General features: G+C 41.4%; 1 long non-coding RNA gene across 2 annotated transcripts in view; it reads left to right on the top strand.

Annotated features, from left to right (window-relative positions):
• Nucleotides 1–23,554, top strand: part of LOC119235710 (uncharacterized) — a 101,086-nt gene that overhangs the window by 63,254 nt on the left and 14,278 nt on the right. The window contains exon 5 of one of the 2 annotated variants that reach the window (XR_005122895.2): nucleotides 4,081–4,223. The exons of the other annotated variant lie outside the window; for it this stretch is intronic. This is a non-coding gene — a long non-coding RNA (uncharacterized LOC119235710). The remainder of the gene's footprint in view (nucleotides 1–4,080; nucleotides 4,224–23,554) is intronic. 2 annotated transcript variants of the gene reach the window in all.

The following is a 23,554-nucleotide window of genomic DNA, read 5'->3' on the forward strand; positions in this document are numbered from 1 at the left end:
TTGAGGACATAAAGGAGGCAAAAATTAATTGTCTTTGGGGGACATTTAGCAAATGAGATTATATGTATGCTAGACTTAGAAGAATGAGTCTTTTTTTTTTTTTTTTTGCTATGAAAAGCAGGTAGAAGAAAGACTTTGCTAGCCATGTAGGAGCTTGGACAAAGGTTCAGAGATAGGAACACACATGGTGGGTTCAGGGGAAAGTCAGCAGCATGATGGAAGCACAGTATAGTTTAACCATGGATTAGTAGTGAGAGTAATGCTCCAAAAATGTAATGCTCCTTTAACATATCCTAAGGTCTGATTTTGTGGGGCCTGAAATATCTCAATGATGAGCAATTGGGGTTTCATTCAGCGGCAGTGGGACTGACCTGATTATGTCTGTGTCTGGCAACAGTTTGGACAGACAAGATGAAAGGCAGGAAGATGTGTAAGGAGGCGATTCATAATCCCTGGAAAGATACTGAAGTCTTGAACTAAGATACTGTGATGGGAATGAAGACAGTAGACTTTGTACAAGAGACAAATACAATTTGGCAATAAGTTGGATTGAAGGTGGATTAAGAGGAGGAGAGAAAGAAAGGAAATTTGATGCCCAAGTTTCTGATTGACTTAAAGGATGAAAGTGATGACAGTAACCAAGATAGGAAGTTCAGGAAGGGAACATGATTGGTGGGAATAAAGATTTTGGCTTAGAGGCAAGCTGTTCAAAGTGTGTTTGAGGACCAGAAGCACAGGCAGATCCAGGAAACTTTTGAGAAAGGCAGAACTTCACACCTCCAGCACGTATCTATTGAATCAGAATCTACATTTTGACACTATCCCCAGATGATGCACCTGCATGGGAAAATCTGAGAAGCATGGGTCAAAGAACATACAAAGTATGGTGTTGACACACTAGTGTTTTGAAGGGCTCCATGCCAAAGAGTGTTTTGTGGTTATATAAGTTTGGGGAAAGCATCATGTGATAACCAATATATAACTCTTGTTGAAACCTGGAATTCACATTAGCTTATTGAAGACTCAGGCACTTTTGTAATAATGAAATCTGTCTGACTTTGTTTAAACACATTTCCAAGGGGCCTCCCCGGTGGCGCAGTGGTTGAGCGCTGGGTTGCGAAGCTGCCCGCGGCCTCTGCGGCGCCGGTTCGATCCCCGGCTGCTCCCCGGCCACCGGAGGAGGGTCCCACATGGCGCGCAGACCTCTCCTGCCGCCCGCTGCTCCCCTCAGCAGTGTACCTCGGTCCTTCTGCCTGCTCTGCTCCCTGCTCTGGCTCTGGTGAATTCTCTCACCCTCCCGTGCTTCTGTGCTTCTGACTGTACCCAGTGCATGTATAAACAAAACAAACAAATAAAATAAATAAATAAATAAATAAATAAACACATTTCCAAGATGTGTTTTATTGACATGTAGTGGGTTGTGTCTCCTCAAACGTTATGTGTAAATTCTAGCCTCTAGTTCTTGTGAATGTGACCTTATTGGAATGTAATCAAGTCAAGAGGAGATCACACTGCATAGGGTGGACACTAAATCCAATGAATGGGTCTTCATAAGAGGGAGATAAGGAAAGATACAGAGAAGAACACTATGTACTAACAGAGGCAGAGATTAGAATAACACAACTACAAGTCCAGGAATGTCAAGGATTGCTGACAATCACTAGAAGCTAGAAAGAAGCAAGGGATGATACTTCCCTAGAGACTTCAAAGGCGGCAAAGTCTTGCTGACACCTTGATTTTGTATTTCTAGTTTCCAGATCTGCAGGAGAACAAATTTCTGTTGTTTTAAGCCATTCACTTTGTGGTAATTTGTTACCACAATCCTAGGAAATGAATACACATGGGAATCTTTGAAACAAACCGACCAACATAACAAACCAGCCAACTAACATTCTGAGAATCACTAGCTTAGAAAATAATAATTCAGAACACATATGGAATAAGAAGCTAGTAGTACTTGCAGGTGAAGATGCCAAAGAAGCTTTGGAAATTGTGTATAAGTTTCAGTAAAGAGGATCAGGATAGATGAGAATCATTTGCAACATTTAAAACAGACAGCACATAGTGTAAGTTTTGGGAATGAATGGAGTTGATCAGAGAGAGAATTTAAAGAAAAACCTTGGGAGGATATCTGTAGTTCAAGAAAAACTAAAAGAGAGTCAGAGAATGAGAATTTAGGAGAAGGAAAAAAAGAGACAGAAAAGAAAGTCATTAGATTTAGTTATTAGTTATTTTTTCTTTTATTTTTTATTTTTTTATTTTTTTTAATAGAGGCATGTTTTATTTATTTATTTGTTTGTTTGTTTGTTTTTTTTGTTTATACATGCACTGGGTACAGTCAGAAGCGCGGGAGGGTGAGAGAATTCACCAGAGCCAGAGCGGGGAGCAGAGCAGGCAGAAGGACCGAAGTACACTGCTGAGGGGAGCAGCGGGCGGCAGGAGAGGTCTGCGCGCCATGTGGGACCCTCCTCTGGTGGCCGGGGAGCAGCCGGGGATCGAACCGGCGCCGCAGAGACCGCGGGCAGCTTCGCAACCCAGAGCTCAACCGCTGCGCCACCGGGGAGGCCCTATTTTTTCTTTTAAAAGTGACCTTTGAGAGAGCAGTTTGAGCAGTTTGATGGTGGCGTAAAAGCAGTCTACAATGGGCAACGGAGTGAATGAGGAGGCCTTTAGTTAAAGAAGTCAAGCTAAGAGAATTTTAGTCACCCATTTCTCTTGACCTATTTAAACAAATATATAAATAATAAAACACAAATTAAAAAACTTCATTTTTGTTAACATACAAAGACTGAATACTCTCTGGCCAGTTCTGAGAAATTGAAACTAAAGCTGAGAAAGGAGAACCCCCTCATATTGTAGCAATGTTAGACTTCTCTGAAAGTGCCTGTATCATTCTTCAAGTATAAAGGATGTGGCCAGAGAAGTGGTGGTCATGTCCCTTTGCAGTCCCTTTGTCAGTCACAAAAGCATGGGAGAGTTGGAACTGAAAGAGGAACCACCTTTATTGTGTGAGTTCCACCTTTATTGACAGCAAAACATCGTGGCCTAGCTAAGAGGGACTACTGAGGAGAGGCTGGAGCAGAGAAGGTTCTGTGTTCACCATCTTAACTGAGTGTGAGAAAGAGAAATGTGTCTTCAAGGCTGAGGGCAAATTTAGTGGTAACATTTTAGAGGTAGTATAGTCCATTTGAAGAGCTAGGCCGCCTTTACTCAGAAATGTCTTCAAGCAGATGTTGATCTCCAATAGAATTGCCCCAAGGATTGTGAATAGCCATCAGAAAGGAACAAATAAGTGCAGATTTACAAGAATTAAAACAGAAGGGGTAAGTAAAAGGCAGATAGCACACATAGAAGAAGAGGAATTATTTATGAATTTGACAAAGAATCTTTTTTTTTAAAAAAAGGTTTATTTATTTATTTATACAAGCACTGGGTACAGTCAGAAACGCGGGAGGGTGAGAGAATTCACCAGAGCCAGAGTGGGGAACAGAACAGGCAGACCGGCGAAGTACACTGCTGAGGGGAGCAGCGGATGCAGCAGGAGAGGTCTGTGTACCATGTGGGACCCTCACTGGTGGCTGGGGATCGAACTGGCGCTGCAGAGGCTGCGGGCAGCCTCGGAGCCCAGTGCTCAACCGCTGCGCCACCAGGGGAGGCCCTGGCAAAGAATCTTAGAGAAATTATTGGTAGCACATCTCTAGGAAAAAAGAAAACTCAAAAAAAATGAAAAGGAGTTAAGACAATAGAAGAAAATGAAAAACAAATTGTTAGATGACATGACAGGGCAATAAAACTAATATAGAGATAAACGTCTCAATAAACCAAAACAATGACAACAACAAAACCGAACAAACCAATAACAAAAATTGAAAGCATAGGCAGGGGTACAATGATTAGGAAATCAATCAAAATAAAACAAAAAGAATGAAGTGATGAAAATGGCTAAGGAAAAGGTGGTGAATAATGAAGATAGAAATAGCTAACATGTTTATGAAGAATCTAGCAGAACTAGTGAAACAAACAAAGCATTTACAGGTTGAATGGTGGAGACTTTTCTGAGATAAAGATGTGTTTCTACAGACAAGAGGAGCACACTGGGCTCCAGGACAAACTATGATGATCGAGGCACAAGAAGGCAAAGTCCAGTGATTGACACAGAATCTTGTGTGCATCCAGGCAGAAAAAATCATGGCAGAAGGAAGATTCCTACCTGCAAGTACAAGGTGAGAAGTGAACACCTCTGACTAGTGAGTGTTTACTGAAGATGTCTTGTTGGTCAAGTGTAGATTTTTGTTCTTTTTTTTTTTAAAGATTTATTTATTTATGCATACAAGAACTGGGGTACAGCCCAGAGGTGTTGGGGGGTTAGAGGAGTCACCAGAGACAGAGTGGGGAACAGAACAGGCAGATGTACTGCAATACACTGCTGAGGGGAGCAGTGGGCGAGTCAGGAGAGGTCTGCTGCGCCATGTGGGTAGCTACCTGGCCTGGGATCAAACTAGTGCTGCAGTGGCTGCAGCTAGCTTCATAGTTTGCATTTTCACTCTTTGGCCTGATTTTTGTTAAGTTCTTTTTGCCCAGTAGTGTATGAGAGAAACCAAAGGCAGAGAAAGTAGAAAGAACTTCGAAGATCCCTTGCCTGTGGATTCCTAACTATTCTTTCAACAAGAAGACTCCCATGGGGGAAAGAATTAATTATAGATTTTGATGCTATATTTATAGTATCAAAATTTTACTTTTGATAAAAGTAAAATTTACTTTTATCAAAAGTAAAATTTTATCAAAAGTCAAAATTTTACTTTTCTAAGACATTGAGAAATATTAATGAACTACTTGGCATTCCTTCTTGATATTTTATAAAGGTAAATATTTACAGAGCTGGAAAGATCCTAATATAGATAGAATAATGTTTTTTCATTTTCTAATAAATATTAAATTCAGTTAGTGTATTCAGAATCAATATTTTGATTGTGATTAACATTGATTTTGTTAATCTTTAGGAAATAGCTGATTTATTTAATGATCACAGGGTTTAATTAGAAAATAAATTTACTCTCCCTAAGTCTTTAAGTTCTAGCTTCTAACTTTAAGTTTTCTGTTTCTTTACCCTGATTATTTTGACTACCATGTAGAACTGTCTTATCCTTAATACCTTACATTTCTTTCACAAAGGGGAGCAAGGCTGGTCCTCTTTTAGGTATTTCTTATTAAAGTGTCTTAATAAGAAATTTTATTTTCCTTGAAGAAAATAAAAAAGAATGAAGTGTGTTCCTTGAAGTCTTGCCTCAATGCTGTGCTCTGTTAATTTGTAAGAGGGGAGTTGGGAGTTGGGTCCATAGCAATGGGATGACTTGTTTTCAGCCCTTTCTTTCCTTCTTGAGGTGTTGTGTTATTCTTTTGCAATGTATTTATCTTTTCAAGTTTTCCTTCAACAGTTTTGTAACCAGATTTTTTGTGGCATGAAAATACTGATGATTCAAGTTGGTGAAGAAAGAACATATGACTAATGACTCCATGCCAGTTGTGTTTCCATTTCAGTCACATGGACAACAAGACAGATGTCTGGGCCTCCTTGGTGGCTTAGGGGTTAAGTCTTAGCACTATCACTGCTAAGGCCTGAGTTCTATCCCCACTTAGGGAGCTAACCCACATGGTGCAGCAGACCGCTCTTGTCTGGCCTGCTGCTCCCCTCAGCAGTGGATTTCAGTAGATCCACCTGTTCTACTCCCCATTCTGTCTCTGGTGAATCCTCTCATCCCCCTTACCTCTGGCCTGTACCCCAGTTCTTCTACACAGTCACACACACACACACACACACGCACACTCACACACACACAGAGAGAGAGAGACAGAGAGAGAGAGAGAGGGAGAGAGAGAGAGAGATAGAGAGAGAGCGCTGTCTGGAATCCTGTAGAAGAAAACAAATGATATCAGCTCCCAAAGCTATTTTAATCAATTAGACCTCAGCCTTATCATCCCCCTTAAACTGATCACCTTCAGGTAGCACTCATGTTTCATAGTGGTGAGGATGTCTCTGCACTATTAAGATGATGGCTTTGTGATTAATACGCTGGAAGACTCTGATAACTAATTTCAATGGAGAAACCCATTTATTTTAGGCAGACGCTGAGGTCATCTCTAAGTGCCTTTTCCCAAGAAAGTCACTTTCCCCTGTCCAAAGAACAAGGACTATCTCTGATTTGTTTTCTTTATAGAACTTGATGTCACTAGACAGCATTATGTGTGTCTATGAATTCAGCTCAACTCACCCAATAATGCAACTCATGCCAAAGTTTAGCACCCAAGGCCTAATCTCCAGGAAATATGTCATTATGTGATTTTTTAATTCTCTTGAGCATCATTAACTTACAGTTGTCTTGATGGCTAGCGCTGAAGCTCTTTCTGGGACTGGGAAATGTAGTATAAGGAACTGAGACAGCTCTCAGACTTCCTGTATGTCTCTTGGCTAACTCGTCTTTTTTTTTTTTTTAGCTCACAAACTATAAAAGGGTCAAGGAAATGGTGGGTGTGTTGTGGTAGCATACATTTGAAAGATGTGATTCTTTAACTCTAGATCATATACAGTGTTGGAAACATCATTACCCCCATAAAAGAAAGAAAGGAAGGAAGGAAGAAAACCCTTTCCATAAGACAATCTACTAGAGAGAAAATGAAAAACTAGGGAGGGCCTCATATGTGCCAGGGCTCACTGGACTTGCCCTAGAACAGAAAAAATGGAATAAATTGTATCATTTGCTGAATGGTGCCACCAACCACCCAGCCAGAAATCTAGAATTATCCTTGTTGCCTTTCCTGCCTTCATCTGCCAAAAAACAGATTAACTCTGCCTTTTCCCCATCTCACATCTACTCCTGTGCCTACCTTGAAGCTCCTCCCTGGGTTATTATTATTAGTTTCCTGTTTCTCTACAGACACTCATGTCCCCCTCCTGTCCACTCTCTACATAGTAGCCACAGCAACATAACATGATAATCAGACCGGGTCACTCTCCTATTTCAATCTCCAGGTCCTTCTAATTCACCTCAGAATAAAATAAAAATTCCTTATCATGGCCTTCAATGTCCTTCATAATTCAGCTCTGCCCAACTCTCTCCACACACCCCAGCCACACTGAGTTCCTTTCATGACCATACCGACAGGGTCTTTTTATGGGTGAGTTTGGTCTACCAGAAATGTTCTTTCCCCAAGTCTGTGTAGGTAATGTTCTCTCATCTTTCAGGACTCAATTTAAATGTTATCTGTTTGGAGCAACTTTCTCTCCCCATCCTGCTATTTAAAGTAATTGTACCCCTCCCCTGCTGTTCCCTACCTCAGCCTCCTTGTTCCTGCTTACATCTTAAAAATATTTATAATTATTTTAATTTACCCTTCGCTTTCTCCTCAATAGAGCAGGAACACCTCAAGAGCGAAGCCCAGTCTGCCTTGTTCTATTACTGATATAGCTCCAGGACTATGCACCCCAATGACTAATGGGGAGCCAACAAATATTTGGATGGATGAACTAGTGAATCCATTCTCCTAGAACATATATGGTGCAGAACCCTAGCCTGATGCACATCCTCGGGTTACGCTCTCTTTTTACTTCAGGTTCTAAAGAAAGGCTTGTTTGGAAACAGCACATTTTCAGAATCCTTTGAACTGGTATTCAAATAAATGTGAGCAGCTCTCCAGGAGTTGAAGTCCACTCTGTGCTAGGTAACTCTGCAAGGGCGGTCTGGAGGGGACCCTTGCTCCTGACTGTGCCTTGTTGATGGAGCTTCAGAACAATCCAGCCACACAGCCGCCCAACCCACCTTCAACAGGGTCCTGATAACTTCTGGCCACTCAGAGATATTTATGCCAGCTAATGGAATTTGGCAAATAAACATAACATGGATGTTGATGAGGATTTTATATGTAACGCCATCAATTTAAAACATGACCTCTTGTAATTTATGTGGAGAAAAGGTGGATGTAGAAACTTTGAATCAGAGTATGTAAACATTTTTACAAAGGTGAATTTGGAAGAGTATATTTGCTTTTAGGCTTATTTGGGAGGATGGATATTTCTTTATTTTTAAAAATTTACTTATATATTTTTTACATCATTGTTCATTTTTAAACAATTTTTGCTCCCTCCCCCCCCTCAGGTGTAGTCCCCATAGAGTTTCCTTCCCCAAGGCACCTGTGCACCATCACCACAGTCCCCTGTGCTCCTCGCTCCCTCCCTCCCTCTGATCCCTCTCCCTACTGCTCCCCTGCAGGGTGTCTCTGGTTTATAATTGTCTGCTTGTTTTTGTTATGTTTTGTTGTATTTTGCATTGTTATTATTTTTTCCCCTGACGTGTTATGGATAGGATTTTTCTTTTTTAAAAAAATATTGAAGTAACATTGGTTTACAGCTCTATGTAAGTTTCAGGTGTACGACTTTATAATTTGCCATCGTACATGCTGCATTACGAGCTCCATCCAAAGACTAGTTTCTATGCATCTCTATACAGTTGACCCTTCTACCCAGTTTCCTCCCCTCTGGTAGTCACTGTTATGTTGTCAGAATTTGCTGTGTTTTGTTTGTTAATTTTTTTTTTGGTTTGTTTCTTTATCTTTCACATATGAGTGAAAATAGTCAGTGTTTGGGGAGTTAGTCATGGTTTTTCTTGTCCTCCACACATCCTTCATTGCATCACTTCACTCCTGGTAGGAAAGACAGCTTTTAGCTTAATAAAGCATGGCCTGCTGTAAGTCAGTATAGAGGGGAGTAAGAAACCAGCCACACTGCCAAGAGGAAGTCATTTGTCTTATAAAGGTCATACACAGAAGAGGCTGAAAGATCACAATCGACTCCTACAGAGGCCTAAGGATCTATTGACAGAGGGTGCCTTATAACTTCATCCCTAGAATAGACCCTGGGATCACGCTCTGTGGTTCAGGCCAAGGGATGCAGTATCTGGATAGCACTGGGACCCTGGGGGAAAGTGAAGGGCAGAAGAGGGAGAAGGCTGGGAGAAGACAGGGAGAAGGGATTCTTGGATATCTGCATGCAACTCCTGGGCGTCCATCCAAGGCTGGCTCTGTGAGAGGCGAAAGGTGGCTCCATCTGTCAATGAGGAAATGACCTTTCATCTTTCAGATTCCAGGGGAACTTAGACCAGGTCATGGTAGGATATCTGATATCTTCCTCCTGGCAGTGGGCTGTGCCTCAACTGTATGCTTTCCTAGATATTTTGGGGGGAGTAGTAGGGGAGATGGGTATAAGGTTGAATTTACATAGGAATTTTATCTAGAATTTCATTAGCAAGAAGGCTACCTCTGCCTAAAACAGTCTCCAAATTGAGATTTAGAATCTGCAGTCTTGGCTGTTTCCTACCTTGGTCACTGAGATCTTCCACCACTGTGTATATAGGTGATGTAATTTATCTTTTTACTTTCCATCCCCTTAAATTTGACTTAAGGTCTTTTTTTTTTTTTTATACAAGAGCCGGGGTACAGGCCAGATGCGCAGGAGGGTGAGAGGACTCACCAGAGAGAGAGTGGGGAACAGAACAGGCAGACTGACGAAATACACTGCTGAGGGGAGCAGTGGGCGAGACAGGAGGGGTCTGCTCACCATGTGGGTTGCTCCGAGGCTGGCGGGGCTCAAACCAGCACCGCAGAGGCTGTGGACAGCTTCACAGCACTGCGTTCAACCTCCTGTGCCACCAGGGAGGCCCCGACTTAAGGTCTTTTTGATGTTTGGTGGAAAATACAAAAATTCTGTCACTTAAATATAATGTAGCTAATAAGTCTACTATTTAATTGTAGCTGTTAGTGCAAAATTTGATGATGATATCTCAGATAGTAATGATTAGCATTTATTCATTTTTTATAACAGTGATACTTCATTTGCTGCCTTACTGCTTTGAAGGTGTCAGTAGTCTCTTCTATTCATTTAGAGTTTTATGTGTTGGAGATTTTGACTTTATAATTTTAAGGTTTTGAAGGCATGAATGCTTAGAGAAGTGTTTGCATTTTTCAAATCTTGCTTTATTTTTTTTTTGTCCTTGAGTTGTTTTATACAAGTGAAGGGTAAGAGTTTTGAGACTGTCTGAGCCTTCAGTACAGGCCCTTCTCCATTAGCTACGTAACCTTGGACAAATCATTAATCTCACTTTGTCTGAGTTTCTTCATCTGATCACTGTTTCCTGGGGGTGATTATGAGCATCAGAGAGGTCTGTGCAAAAGGCTTGAAAACCATAAACTGTTAAATGAATTATGATCACTTTCATGATTGTTATCATCATCCTATCATCTAAGTCAACCCAGTGTGGAAGTGCCAGTGAAACAGGTGTGATTATTTGTTAGACTTGCCCTTTTTTTTTTTTTTTTTTTAAAGATTTATTTATTTATGTATACAAGCACTGGCTACAGTCAGAAGCGCTGGAGGCTGAGAGAATTCACCAGAGCCAGAGCGGGGAGCAGAACAGGCAGACTGACAAAATACACTGCTGAGGGGAGGTGCGGGTGGCAGGAGAGGTCTGCGCGCCATGCGGGACCCTCGCAGGTGGCTGCGAATTGAACTGGCGCTGCAGAGGCTGCGGGCAGCTTCGCAACCCAGCGCTCAACTGCTGCGCCATCAGGGCGGTGAGGCCCGGACTTGCCCTTGTTTGAGAAAATTCTCCATCTGAGATTTCCTTCAGCTGTGATCATCCCAGTACTTTTAAATCTGGGCTTGATTCACAAGAAACACTGGAAAAATGTAGTTGTATGAGGATTTACCCCTATAAAGACCTAGAAGGTGATTCTTCCTCTTCATCTGTGGGCCTTATCGCACTAATTACTTAACTTCATTCTTTTTTTTTTCCCAAAATTTATTTATTTATTTATACAATAACCGGGGTACAGTCAGAAGCACAGGGTACAGTCAGTGCCAGAGCAGGGAACAGAACAGACAGACTGATGAAATACACTGCTGAGGGGAGCAGAGGTGCTGCAGTGGCTGCGGGCAGCTTCGCAGCCCAGCGCTCAACCGCTGTGCCACCAGGGGAGGCCCTTAACTTCACTCTTTTTGGGAAAGGTGAGACAGGTGATATTAGGCCACTTTGACGTAAGAGAAAGGAGAATTTAGGCGCAGGCACAAGGAGTTAAATAAACTGCTCAAGATTCTTAACAGAGTACTTTGTTACTGTGGATACCCAAATAAAATGTGATTAAGTGGGTCTAAGTTTCTGAGCTTCCAGAATCCATATGGAGAGGAAATCAGGGGAGTAGAACAGCAGGAACTTCAAGTTACTAGAAAGAAGTGAGGAGAAGGAGGGGTTGTGATGCTGTACTTACAGCAAGCCCCTTGAAGTCTGGGCTCCCCCCAATAAATGCTGCTTTGTTACAGATTTTTCCCCCTGGCTACCAGACTATTTTCTAAACTGATTGAAACATACAGGCCTTAATTGAGCACTGCCTGAGGAAAAAACATTGTTTCTTTCTATTTTAGTTATTATGGTGGCACAGGGGTTAAATTCAGCGCTATCAAGCTAGCAACAGCCACTGCAGCATGAATTCGATCCCCAGCCAGGGAGCTAACCCACATGGCACAGCAGACCCCTCCTGTTTCGCCTGCTGCTCCCCTCAGCAGTGTATTTCAGTGGATCCACCTGTTCTGTTACCTACTCTTGTCTTTGGTGAATCCTCTCACCCCCTGCAATACCTCAGTTCTTGTATGTATAAATAAAAATAAATCTTTTTAAAAAAGAAATTGGCTTGTTGAGACTTCACTGTTAAAAAAAATGGTTTGATGTTTGCATTTCCTGTTACTTGTTTCTACTACTACTACTTGTTTCTCTGGGTCAAGGCCTACACATCTAGAGAAAAAAAAAGCCTCTAATGCCTCTTACTGAGAGGAGGTTATGGTCCTGATTTGTTTCGGGAACTGGAGAATAAGTTCCCTGGTCAACTGAGAACTGGAAGCAGAAAGATGAGATGTGGAGAATGGCTTCATCTAAGGGTGGGATGGGGATGAGCAGCACGTCTCCCCTTCATTAAGATTTGGAGATTCTTAGTGTTTATGCAAAAAATGCTTATCATAAAGTTATTATTTATGATTGCATACTGTGGGATAATGAGAACCACTCCCTTTGTGCTACATATTGTACTATGCACGATATTGTTGCCTTATGACAACTGATGAAGAAATTCTGCCCGGGATTATATAGCCAGGTGAGGCAAGTGGACTATTGGCTATTTTGGTGTTAGCTGTCAATATGCCATAGAATTGTTTTGTAATCTCCACTTCCTTCAGTCAACGAATATCCATTAAGTATCTGCTACATGATCAGGCACAATTGTGCATTCTGGTAAAAAAAAAATTTTACTTTTTGAAGTTTACATTGCAGGAGCTTCTGCAAGGGCTGTGTTATTTGCATTCCCATCATTTGTGTGTGCATTCCATCGCTACTCCTCACTAGCCATTGAGAGTCAGTGTCTTTTTCCTTCTAGTTCTTCTAATGGTGAGCAGTGATATTTCACTGCAACTTTATGATTTCATTTCTCCGGTTAGTACTGATGTTCAGTGTCTTTTCATGGGTTTATTTGTCATTCACATATTTGAATAATTTTTTTAAAAATTATTTATTTATGCATACAAAAACTGGGCTATAGGACAGAGTTGTGGGGGTGAGAGGATTCACCAGAGACAGAGAGGGGAGCAGAACAGTTGGACTGGCTGAAATACACTGCTGAGGGGAGCAGCGGGAGAGTCAGGTGAGGTCTGCTGCGCCATGTGGGTAGCTCCCTGGCCAGCAGGGGATTGAACTCAGATGCAGAGGCTGTAGATAGCTGCATGGTGCTGTGCTTAACCCCTTGCACAACCAAGGAGGCCCCATATATTTGCTTTAGATGATGTTTCTGGTCAAATGTTTCACCACCGTTTTGGGATTCTTTGTCTTCTTATTGAATTTTAAGAGTTCTTTAGGGGGGCAGAGCAACATGGCGGCGAGGAGACACTGCGAGTAAGATCTCCCATTAAAAAAAGTTAATAGGGAGGAAAAGCGGCAGGTCCCAGTGAGAACTGGGACACGGAAGATAAACGGGTGACTCCAGCAAACTACCCGAAGAAGAAAGTGGCCAAAAAAGAGGACTAGAAGGGAGGGAAGCGCAGAACCCTGCTCCCCTCCCCCGCCCACAGAGGCGGCACTCTCCGACCGGCAGAGAGGAGGGAAACAACACACTAAAACGACCCACAAGAACAAACGACACAGCAAGCGGGACTGTGAGTGGAAAGGAACTATTGCAGCCACCACACCCCGTGAACGGGAGCTGAGGCGAACCCTGCAGGATTTGCCGCGGCGGTGAGCGAACGGCTCCGGGCGCCATTAGAGAAGAACAAAGACCCCGGGAGACGCGCACACAGCCCGGGCTGCCGGTAAGCTGGCGCGGAAACGCGGCGCGCTTGGCGCGCTTGAAAAGCAAGTGCAGACCGGGATCGCGGCTGCCCAGGTCCCCGCGCCTGCGACCTAGGCTTGGGAGACGACCTAGGCTTGCGGGGAGACGCGCGGAGGTCCTCACTGAGGTGAAGGTCCCTCTCTGAGTGAGCAGGAACCAGGCGTCCAGGCACGGGAGCGGTGCAAAAGGCGCCATTCCCGCGCCACTGAACTGGGCTACAGCCCGCGTCCTGGAACTGAGGGCTTTGGAACTGAGACCCGGGGCACGAAATTAGGGGCGTGGGTTCCCCACGACGGTGGGGCACAAGGCAGACACAGCACCCCAAAGCCGTTGAGGTGTACCCTACCATCCCTGCTCTGCTCCCTGTCCCACGGGGTAGAAAATCAGCTCCCCAAGGGCTCTAGGAGAGATCTCTGGCGCCACCTAGCGACTTGAAGCCAGCACAGGCTCCTGAAGGAGCTAGTGGCCAGCTGGGGAGTTAGCCCACACCGGGCCCCTTCCGAACAAGTAGTCTGAGCCCACAGGGGGAGCGAGCACCCACAGCCGGGGCAGACCAGGCGCGCAGAAGAGTGTGCCTGAGACTGGACGCGCAGGGAGTGTGTCCCACATCACCATTTTAGAACAGGGACATTTCTTCAGTAAAGACTACCTGCACAAGGCTTCCTCAGGAGCCAGAGGTGAGCAGGGGAAGTTCGCCCACGCCAGACCCCCTCTGGCCTGCAGTCCAAGCCCAGAGGGGGAACAGGAACCCACCGCTGGGGCAGACCAGGCGCACAGGGGAGTGTGTCCCCACATCGGCATTTTAGGACAGGGACCTTTCTCCAATAAAGACTGCTTGAAACTGACAGATGACTCCTGGAGGAACCAGAGGGGAGCAGAGAAGCCCACCCAAGATGCCGGCCAGTCCCAACAACACAGTGTCCCAACGCATACGGCAAATTAGAAAACAGACAGTAGGTAGGAGAAGAACCACACGCAACCTAGCAACTCTCCAGAGAAAAAGCACACCACAAAAAGAAAACCAGCCCCCAGATTGCAACGACAGTAACTTGGAAGAACTTCTGAGCCTTCCAGAAAGAGAATTTAAAATTGCCGTGATTAAAAAGCTGACAGAAGTCATAAAGGAAAACAATGATAAGGGAAAAATAATCAACGATCAGAAGAATGAAATTGAGTCCCTAAAGAGGGAAGTAAAAGAAATGCAGGAGATCAAAGAATTAGTGGAAGAACTGAAGAATTCTGGGAAAAGCAATGAAAGCAGAATTGATGAAATGGAAGAACGAATAAGTGCTCTTGAAGACACAGAAATAAAAAGAACCAAAACAGAAAAGGAAAGAGAAGTACGAAGGAAAAAGAATGAAGAAAGACTTCGGGAACTATCTGACTCCATGAGGAAAGGAAATATAAGAGTTATAGGAATACCAGAAGGAGAGGAGAGAGAAGTAGGAACAGAGAAAATATTCAAAGAGATAATTGAAGAGAACTTCCCAAATGTGAAGAAGGAGCTGAAAATTGATATACAAGAAGCAAGAAGAACACCAAACTTCCACGACGAAAGAAAAAATACAGCAAGACACATAATAGTAAAGCTCCCTAGAATCCAGGACAAGGAAAAAATAATGAAGCTGGCAAGAGGGAAGAAACAGATAACATTCAAAGGAAAGCCAATCAGGCTGACATCAGACTTCTCCGAAGAAACACTACGGGCAAGGAGAGAGTGGAGGGACATAGTCAACAGACTCCAAGAAAACAGATGCCAACCAAGAATACTCTATCCCGCAAAGCTCTCCTTCCTCTTTGAAGAAAGAATATGGACCTTCCCAGACAAACAGAAACTCCGGAATTTCATTGCAACTAAACCCCCATTCCAAAAAATACTACAAGGAGTCCTAAAGCCAGAAACTCAGAGGGACGAATAACAATGAAAGAAGGCCAAAAAAAAAAAAAAAAGTTATTAAAAGAATAAATAAACAAAATCAAAGGAAAGACAAACACAATGGCAAATACAGATGTTAACATATCAATATTAACTCTAAATGTAAATGGACTAAACTCTCCAATAAAAAGACACAGAGTTGCAGCCTGGATTAAGAAACAAAACCCAACCTTTTGCTGTCTCCAGGAAACACATTTAGCTACAAAAGATAAAAATAGGCTCAAAGTTAAAGGATGGAAAACAATCCTACAAGCAAATGGACCAAAAAAGAAAGCAGGAACAGCTATACTTATATCAGATAAAACAGATTTCAAACTCAAAAAGATAAAAAGAGACCCCAATGGTCACTACATTATGATCAAGGGGACAATACTTCAAGAAGAAATAACACTCATTAACATATACTCACCAAACGAAGGAGCACCAAAATATATCAGACAACTGTTGTCCTCTCTGAAAACAGACATCAGAGAAAACACATACGTAGTGGGAGACTTCAACACACCACTATCAACAATGGATAGATCAACAAGACAAAAAATAAGTAAAGAAACCAAAGCTCTAAATAAGGACCTATAGCAATTGGGCTTAACAGACATCTATAGAACACTAAACCCCCAAAAAACGGAGTACACATTTTTCTCAAGCGCACACGGATCATTCTCCAGGATTGATCACATACTGGGGCACAAGACAAACATCAACAGATACACCAAGATTGAAATCATATCAACCATCTTTTCTGACCATGAAGGCATCAAACTAGAACTAAACCATAAAAAGAAGGCAAGGAACTTTCCTACCTCATGGAGATTAAAAACCACACTACTGGAAGACCACTGGACTAATGAGGAGATCAAAGAAGAAATTAAAAAATTTTTTGAATTGAACGACAAGGAGGACACCAATATCCTAAATGTATGGGATGCAGCAAAAGCAGTAATAAGAGGAAAATATATAGCAATAGAAGCTCACATCAAGAAACAAGAAAGAACTCAAAGAAACAACCTAATCTCGAAGCTCAAAGATCTAGAAAAAGAACAACAAAAAAACCCCAAAACCAGTAGAAGAAAAGAAATAATAAAAACCAAAGCAGAAATAAATGAAATTGAAACTAAAAAAACAATCCAAAAGATCAATAAAACCAAAAGCTGGTTCTTTGAAAAAATCAATAAAATAGACAAACCCCTAGCCAGGCTCACAAAGAAAAAAGGGAGAAAGCACAAATAAACAGGATCATCAATGAAAGAGGAGAAATCACAACGGACACAGCAGAAATCAAAAGAATAATCAGTAACTACTATGAACAGTTATATGGAAACAAGTTTAACAATCTAGAGGAGATGGACAAATTCCTACAACTCTACAATCACCCAAAGCTAGATAAAGAAGAAATAGAACACCTAAACAGACCAATTACAATTAGCGAAATTGAAATGGTAATCAAAAACCTCCCCCAAAACAAAAGCCCAGGACCTGATGGATTTACAAATGAATTCTACCAAACATTCAGAGACGAATTAGTGCCTATCCTTCACAAACTCTTCCAAAAAATTGAGAAGGAAGGGACAATACCAAACACGTTCTATGAAGCCAACAGTACACTAATACCAAAACCGAACAAGGACAACACAAAAAAGGAAAACTACAGGCCAATCTCCCTAATGAACACTGATGCAAAAATCCTCAATAAAATTTTAGCCATCAGAATCCAACAATGTATCCATAAGATAATTCACCACGACCAAGTAGGATTCATTCCAGGGGCACAAGGATGGTTTAACATCCGAAAATCAATCAACGTTATCCAACACATCAACAAAAAGAAATATAAAAACCATATGATAATATCAATAGATGCTGAGAAAGCTTTCGACAAAGTGCAACACCCATTCATGATAAAAGCCCTTGAAATTCTTGGGATACAAGGAACATACCTCAACATCATAAAGGCCATCTATGACAAGCCAACAGCCAGTATCATTCTCAATGGTGAAAAGCTGAAAGCAATTCCATTAAGATTGGAACAAGACAAGGATGTCCACTCTCACCACTGCTTTTCAATATAATACTGGAAGTCCTAGCCAGGGCAATAAGACAAGAGAAAGACATCCAAGGAATCCAAATAGGAAAAGAAGAAGTCAAACTATCACTATTTGCAGACGATATGATATTATACACAGAGAACCCCAAAAACTCCACAGAAAAGCTAATTCAACTCATCAATCAGTTCAGTAAAGTGGCAGGATACAAAATCAACACGCAAAAGTCAGTAGCCTTCCTATACACAAACAATAAATCTGAAGAAGAAGAAATCAAAAAAACCATCCCTTTTGTTATTGAAACAAAAAAAAATCAAATATTTGGGAATAAATCTAACAAAAGAGGTAAAGGACCTATACAAAGAAAACTATAAAACACTGTTAAAAGAAATAGAAGAAGACACAAAGAAATGGAGAGACATCCCCTGCTCGTGGATTGGAAGAATAAACATTATTAAAATGGCCATTCTTCCAAAAGCAATATACAGATTCAATGCTATTCCAATCAAAATTTCAATGTCATTCTTCAAAGAAATAGAACAATTATTGATGAAATTCATATGGAATCACAAAAAACCCCGAATAGCCAAAGCTCTCCTGAAAAAAAAAGAAGGGAATGGAGGCATTACACTCCCAGACTTCAAACTATACTACAAAGCCATAATCATCAAAACTGCATGGTATTGGAACAAGAACAGACATACAGACCAATGGAATCGAATAGAAAATCCAGAAATAAACCCACAGATTTATGGTCAACTAATCTTTGACAAAGGAGCAAAGACTATGCATTGGAGCAAAGAAAGTTTGTTCAATAAATGGTGCTGGGAAAACTGGGTCGCTACATGCAAAAGAATGAAGCTTGACCACTATCTCACACCATACACAAAAATCAACTCAAAATGGATTAAAGAACTAGACATAAGACCTGAAACCATAAAATATATAGAAGGAAATATAGGCGAAACACTACGTGATTTGCACATCAAAGACATCTTTACAGACACATCACCCAAAGCAGTGATAGTGAAGGCAAAGATAAACAGCTGGGACTACATCAAATTAAAGAGCTTCTGCACAGCAAAAGAGACAATAACAAAAACAAAGAGAAACCCCACCAACTGGGAGAACATTTTTGCACCCAACACTAATGATAAAGGACTGATCACAAAAATCTGCAAAGAGCTGATGAGACTCAGCAACAACAAAGAAAATAATCCAGTCAAAAAATGGGCAGAAGAGCTAAAAAGAAACTTCTCTGAAGAGGAAATGCAAATGGCCAACAGGCATATGAAAAAATGTTCAACATCACTTGCCATCAGGGAAATGCAAATCAAAACTACCATGAGATACCATCTTACACCAGTGAGAATGGCACATATTAAAAAAACTAGCAACAACAAATGCTGGAGAGGGTGTGGAGAAAAAGGAACTCTTCTGCACTGTTGGTGGGAGTGCAAACTGGTCCAACCACTGTGGAAAGCTGTGTGGAGATTTCTGGACCTACTAAACATAGAGCTTCCATATGATCCAGCAATTCCACTCCTAGGTATTTACCCAAAGGACACAGAAACATCAATTCCAAAGAACACCTGCACCCCTATGTTTATAGCAGCACTGTTTACAATAGCTAAGCTTTGGAAACAACCCAAATGCCCAAAAATAGATGACTGGATCAAGAAGATGTGGCACATATATACCATGGAATATTACTCAGCATTCAAAAAAGATAAACACATGCAATTTGCAGCAACATGGATGGCGCTGGAAGGGATCATGCTCAGCGAAATAAGCCAGAAAGAAAAAGAAAAATACCGGATGGTCTCACTCATAGCAGGAATCTAGAAAACTTAAATAAGGGACCAGGAAAATGAATAACTATAAGAAAGTGAAAATCAAAATCAACAAAAAACTATGAACCAGAGACACTTTTTTGGGGGCGGGGGCGGGAGGGGAGGGATTGGGGTCAGAATGGGGGGGCTGCAATTGTATGGGGAATATAACAATAAAATTTATTATTAAAAAAAATAAAAAAAAAAATAAGATTTCTAAAACTTTAAAAAAAAAAAAAGAGTTCTTTATATAATCTAAGACTTTTCTGTTTTGCAAATACATATTTTTCTATTAATCTGGGACTTGCCTTTTTTAACAGTGTCTTTCAAAAAACAAAAGTTCTAAATTTTCATGAAGTCCAATTAATTAATTTTTACGTATTAGAATTTTTATGTCATATTTAAGAAATCATTGCTTAACCCAAAGTCATATTTTATCCTATGTTTCTTCCATAGGAAGTTTTTTGATCTAGATTTTAGATCAGTGATCCATATTGAATTAATCTTGATATATGTTGTAACATATTGGTTGAGGGTTAATTTTTTTGAATATGGATTTTCTGTTATTCCAGAACATTTTGTTATAAAGCCCATATTATCTTCATCAAATTATCTTTGCATGATTATCAAAAATAAGTTGATGACATATGTGTGGTCTATTTTTGGACTTTACATTCTATTCCCTATTCTAAGCACTTCTGATAGGTCACTAAATTCTCACAGCATGTCATTTTTATGATAGAGGAAATTACATCACAGATGAATTAATTAACTTGCTTAGGATTGCAGAGCTGGTATTTAGTAGCTGGACTTTGAATGCCAGAATCTTATTCCTGACCCCAGATCCTAAAGCACTACTGTATTCAACCCTGCTGAGGTCTCAGAGAATATACGGGTGGGATGCCAGTGGTCATGGAGATAGCCTGGAGCATGGCTGGGCAACCTCTGAGACTGTCTGGCTTAGTTCGCTGCTCCATTGGAGAATATTCTCCCTCAGATTGATTTTCTCTGCTTTAAGTCCATATGCTGGTCAATAGCAATTCACATCTCCCAAGTTCTCATCTTCTCTCATTGAGGGAATAATTATCTTGCTGGATCGCAGAATCAAGCCCAGATCCATAAGGAATAGATTGACTGGCTCAGTGGAGTCAGATGACCCATATCCAAAGACTCCCCACCCTACTTGACCCAAACATGTCAGCCATGTCCAGGTGGAGAGTTGAATGGAATGTATTCTCACAGACCCTGCCAGAGTCAGTGTCATTCTTGGTACAATCAAACTTTAGGAGCAGAGTGAAGGTGGCTGCTGGGGACAGAGTGCTGTAACCAGGTGCATAAACTATGGGGGAGAGAAAGAGCTCCAAAAAGGAGGGTTACGTTATGATTTTTGTGGACCCTCAGTACTCCAGCCTCTGTGGAGATCTTCCTTTGTGAAAAGATTAAAATTTATATTTTATAAATGTCCTGATATTATAATAATGAATATAATCCAGGCTAGTTTATATTCACTTATTTCTAATCTTAAGAAATGAAATCATTTTTGTAAGCGTGTGAACTTATCATGGGCCCTGGGCACGGTGTCTACTGTGTCTAATGGAGAAGTCAATGCTGGGCAGGAAAGAAATCAAATAGATAGCTACCAAATACTAGCATTCAGTTTTTGCAAACAAGTAAGCTCAGTGAGGCAATCACACAATAACTAGTAGGCCGATTTATTTATTTATTTATACAAGCACTTGGTACAGTCAGAAGCACGGGAGGGTGAGAGAATTCACCAGAGCCAGAGCGGGAAACAGAACAGGCAGACTGATGAAATACACTGCTGAGGGGAGCAGCGGGCAAGGCAGGAGAGGTCTGCATGCCATGTGGGACCCTTACCGGCGGCCGGGGATCGAACAGATGCTTCAGAGGTTGCTGGCAGCTTCGCAACCCAGCGCTCAACCGCTGCGCTACCAGAGGAGGCCCACTAGTAGGTCTTTTGACTCCAACTCCCATGATCCCTTCAGCGAGGCCCACTAAAGCGACCTTCAGAAACCCTCCTAGCTGCTTAGTTGTATCTGCTCTTCAAGGGCATCGAGCAGAGACAGATTTGCTTGGTCCCAATTTTATCTTTTCAGTCATTTCCATCCGTCATGTCTGAATTCTAATTCCCTCTCCTGCCCCTTTCTTCTGTCCCCCTACCCTCACATTAGGAAGAACTATATGGTAGAACGGGGCAGAGCCTGATTCTTCAGGGCTGCACAGGCAAGGAAAGCTTTGAACTTGGTCCTGAGAGTCAGGGGAGCTCTGGAAGGGAGCAAGCGAAGGAGATAAGATCAGCGTCCTTCCTCCCTCTTTCCCTTCTCTCCCTTCTTTCTTCCTTTCTTCTCTCTTTTTTACACAAATTATCAGGGTTTATGTTCCATTTTCAAATATTTTCACACCTATGAAAACCTTCAAATTGACATATTTTCAAAGTGTTCACCTGATATATTCTTCTGTTGCCAGGAAGCAGCCTGCATTCCTTTAAAGATTAAACATTGAGGCAGGAGAGCCTTAGTTAAATAAAACAAATTGGGAATTAGTAATATCAACTTCTCAACACCATAATTTAACATCAGTGGCCATCATCCTGACCTTGGGCAGGAACTCTCACATACATAGAAGTCAAAGCTCCCTGCTGGGTGGAAGAGACAGTTCATTCGGGCTGGACTTCTGTCATTGATCTGCATGTCGGACCATCTACTATTGTAATGGCTGGTTGTGTAGAGGCCGCATGAATTATTCATGGCAGACAAATTAGAGTTAGAACCAGGTGTTCTGCCTTCCCTGGTGAGGCCTCTGCCAATTAGGATACAGAACGAACTCTCACTCAATCAACTCACAGTCTCACTCTGTTATACCATACTTAACCCAGATTCCTGTACTGGGTTTGGAAATGGATTAGAGGCTGATGAGCTTGTTTTAAAGGTGATATAGTCTTAAAGACATAAAGTGGGTTTTAAAGTAAAATACCAGTGGTTTAAAAGTAAAATACAAGGTTCAAAGGGAGTTGTTTTAATTGTGTTTGCCATGGAAAGCCTGTTAAACAATGTAGGTTCCTTTTGGATAAGCAGCTATTGATTTTGAGGTATAAAAGCTATTATTCAGATGTATTTTCAGACCTGGACAGATCTAGCTGGGATCCCATTGTTTTCGGCATTTCCTAAAATGACAGAATTGCAGGGGACTTACGGGTTGGTTGGCCTGACTTGTCGAAGTTGTTCCAGGCGACTCTGCCTTGAGAATGTGAACAAAATGGCTTTTGTTCTTGTAGTTAAAGACCAGGTGTGGAAATAACCTTATTATATCTCTCTGCAGCATTCCAGGCTCCCATCAAAGGGTGGTCTAGATGGAACGTGGTGGGGGGATATGGTAAAATGCTTTTAAACAGGACTATAATGGGCTTTTTTTAATTATAAATTTTATTTTTATATTCCTCATACAATTGCGACCCCCTTATTTTGACCCCAATCCCTCCCATCCTCACCCCCCTATAATAGGCTTTTTGCTCTATGTCTTCATCTGTTCTCAAAATATGTCTTAAGTTTAGGAATAGGGGAAACTAAATTATTGAGATTGAAAATTGGTTAACCAGCAGACATTACTTAAGCACTTGCTATGTATATGGCAACAAAGAAGACTTTGGTTCTAGGAAAGATAATAATGAAGACAGGTGGTACTGTAAGACCAGATAGGCCATATTCCTAAAACATGGATTTCTTCAGGGAGAACAAGCTTCACTGATCAGGGGAGATTGCCCAGAAGAGGTGAAACTGGAACTGACATTTGAAGAGTTTATCAGATTTAATAAAGAGATACAGAAATGAGTACAAGTGGAGGATTATGTGTCACTGAATTTTATGGCCAAGAAAGTTTGGTCTCCTTCCTATATTAGATTTAGATGATCCATGTGTTAGTCTTTAGCTGCCATAGCAGAATACCACAGTCCAGGAGACTTAAATGACAGAGATTAGAAGACTAGTTGAGCTAGATACAGAATTCTTTGTTGGAACTCATTTTGAAGATATTATTTATGATTTCTGGCAACTACTGTATTCAGTTCTTCTGAGGAACTAATCGCCATTTCTTCATATGTGTTCCATCTTTTTCTCTGTGATATCTTTTCAGATTTTATCCTTATCTGTAATGTATAACAGTTGGACTGAAATTGTTCTCATGTGGGGATTTGCTTTAATTTATCTGACTTAGCATTTGGTAGGCCCCTGTAGAATGAGGGCTGGTAGTTTTTTAGGAGCTCACAGATTGGGGGGAAAGACCATACTCATATGCATTATAAGTTTGTGATATAA

The sequence above is a fragment of the Talpa occidentalis genome, unplaced genomic scaffold (assembly GCF_014898055.3).
Source record: "Talpa occidentalis isolate TD23 unplaced genomic scaffold, MPIMG_talOcc4v2.1 talOcc4.9, whole genome shotgun sequence".
NCBI classification, from domain to species: Eukaryota; Metazoa; Chordata; class Mammalia; order Eulipotyphla; family Talpidae; genus Talpa; species Talpa occidentalis.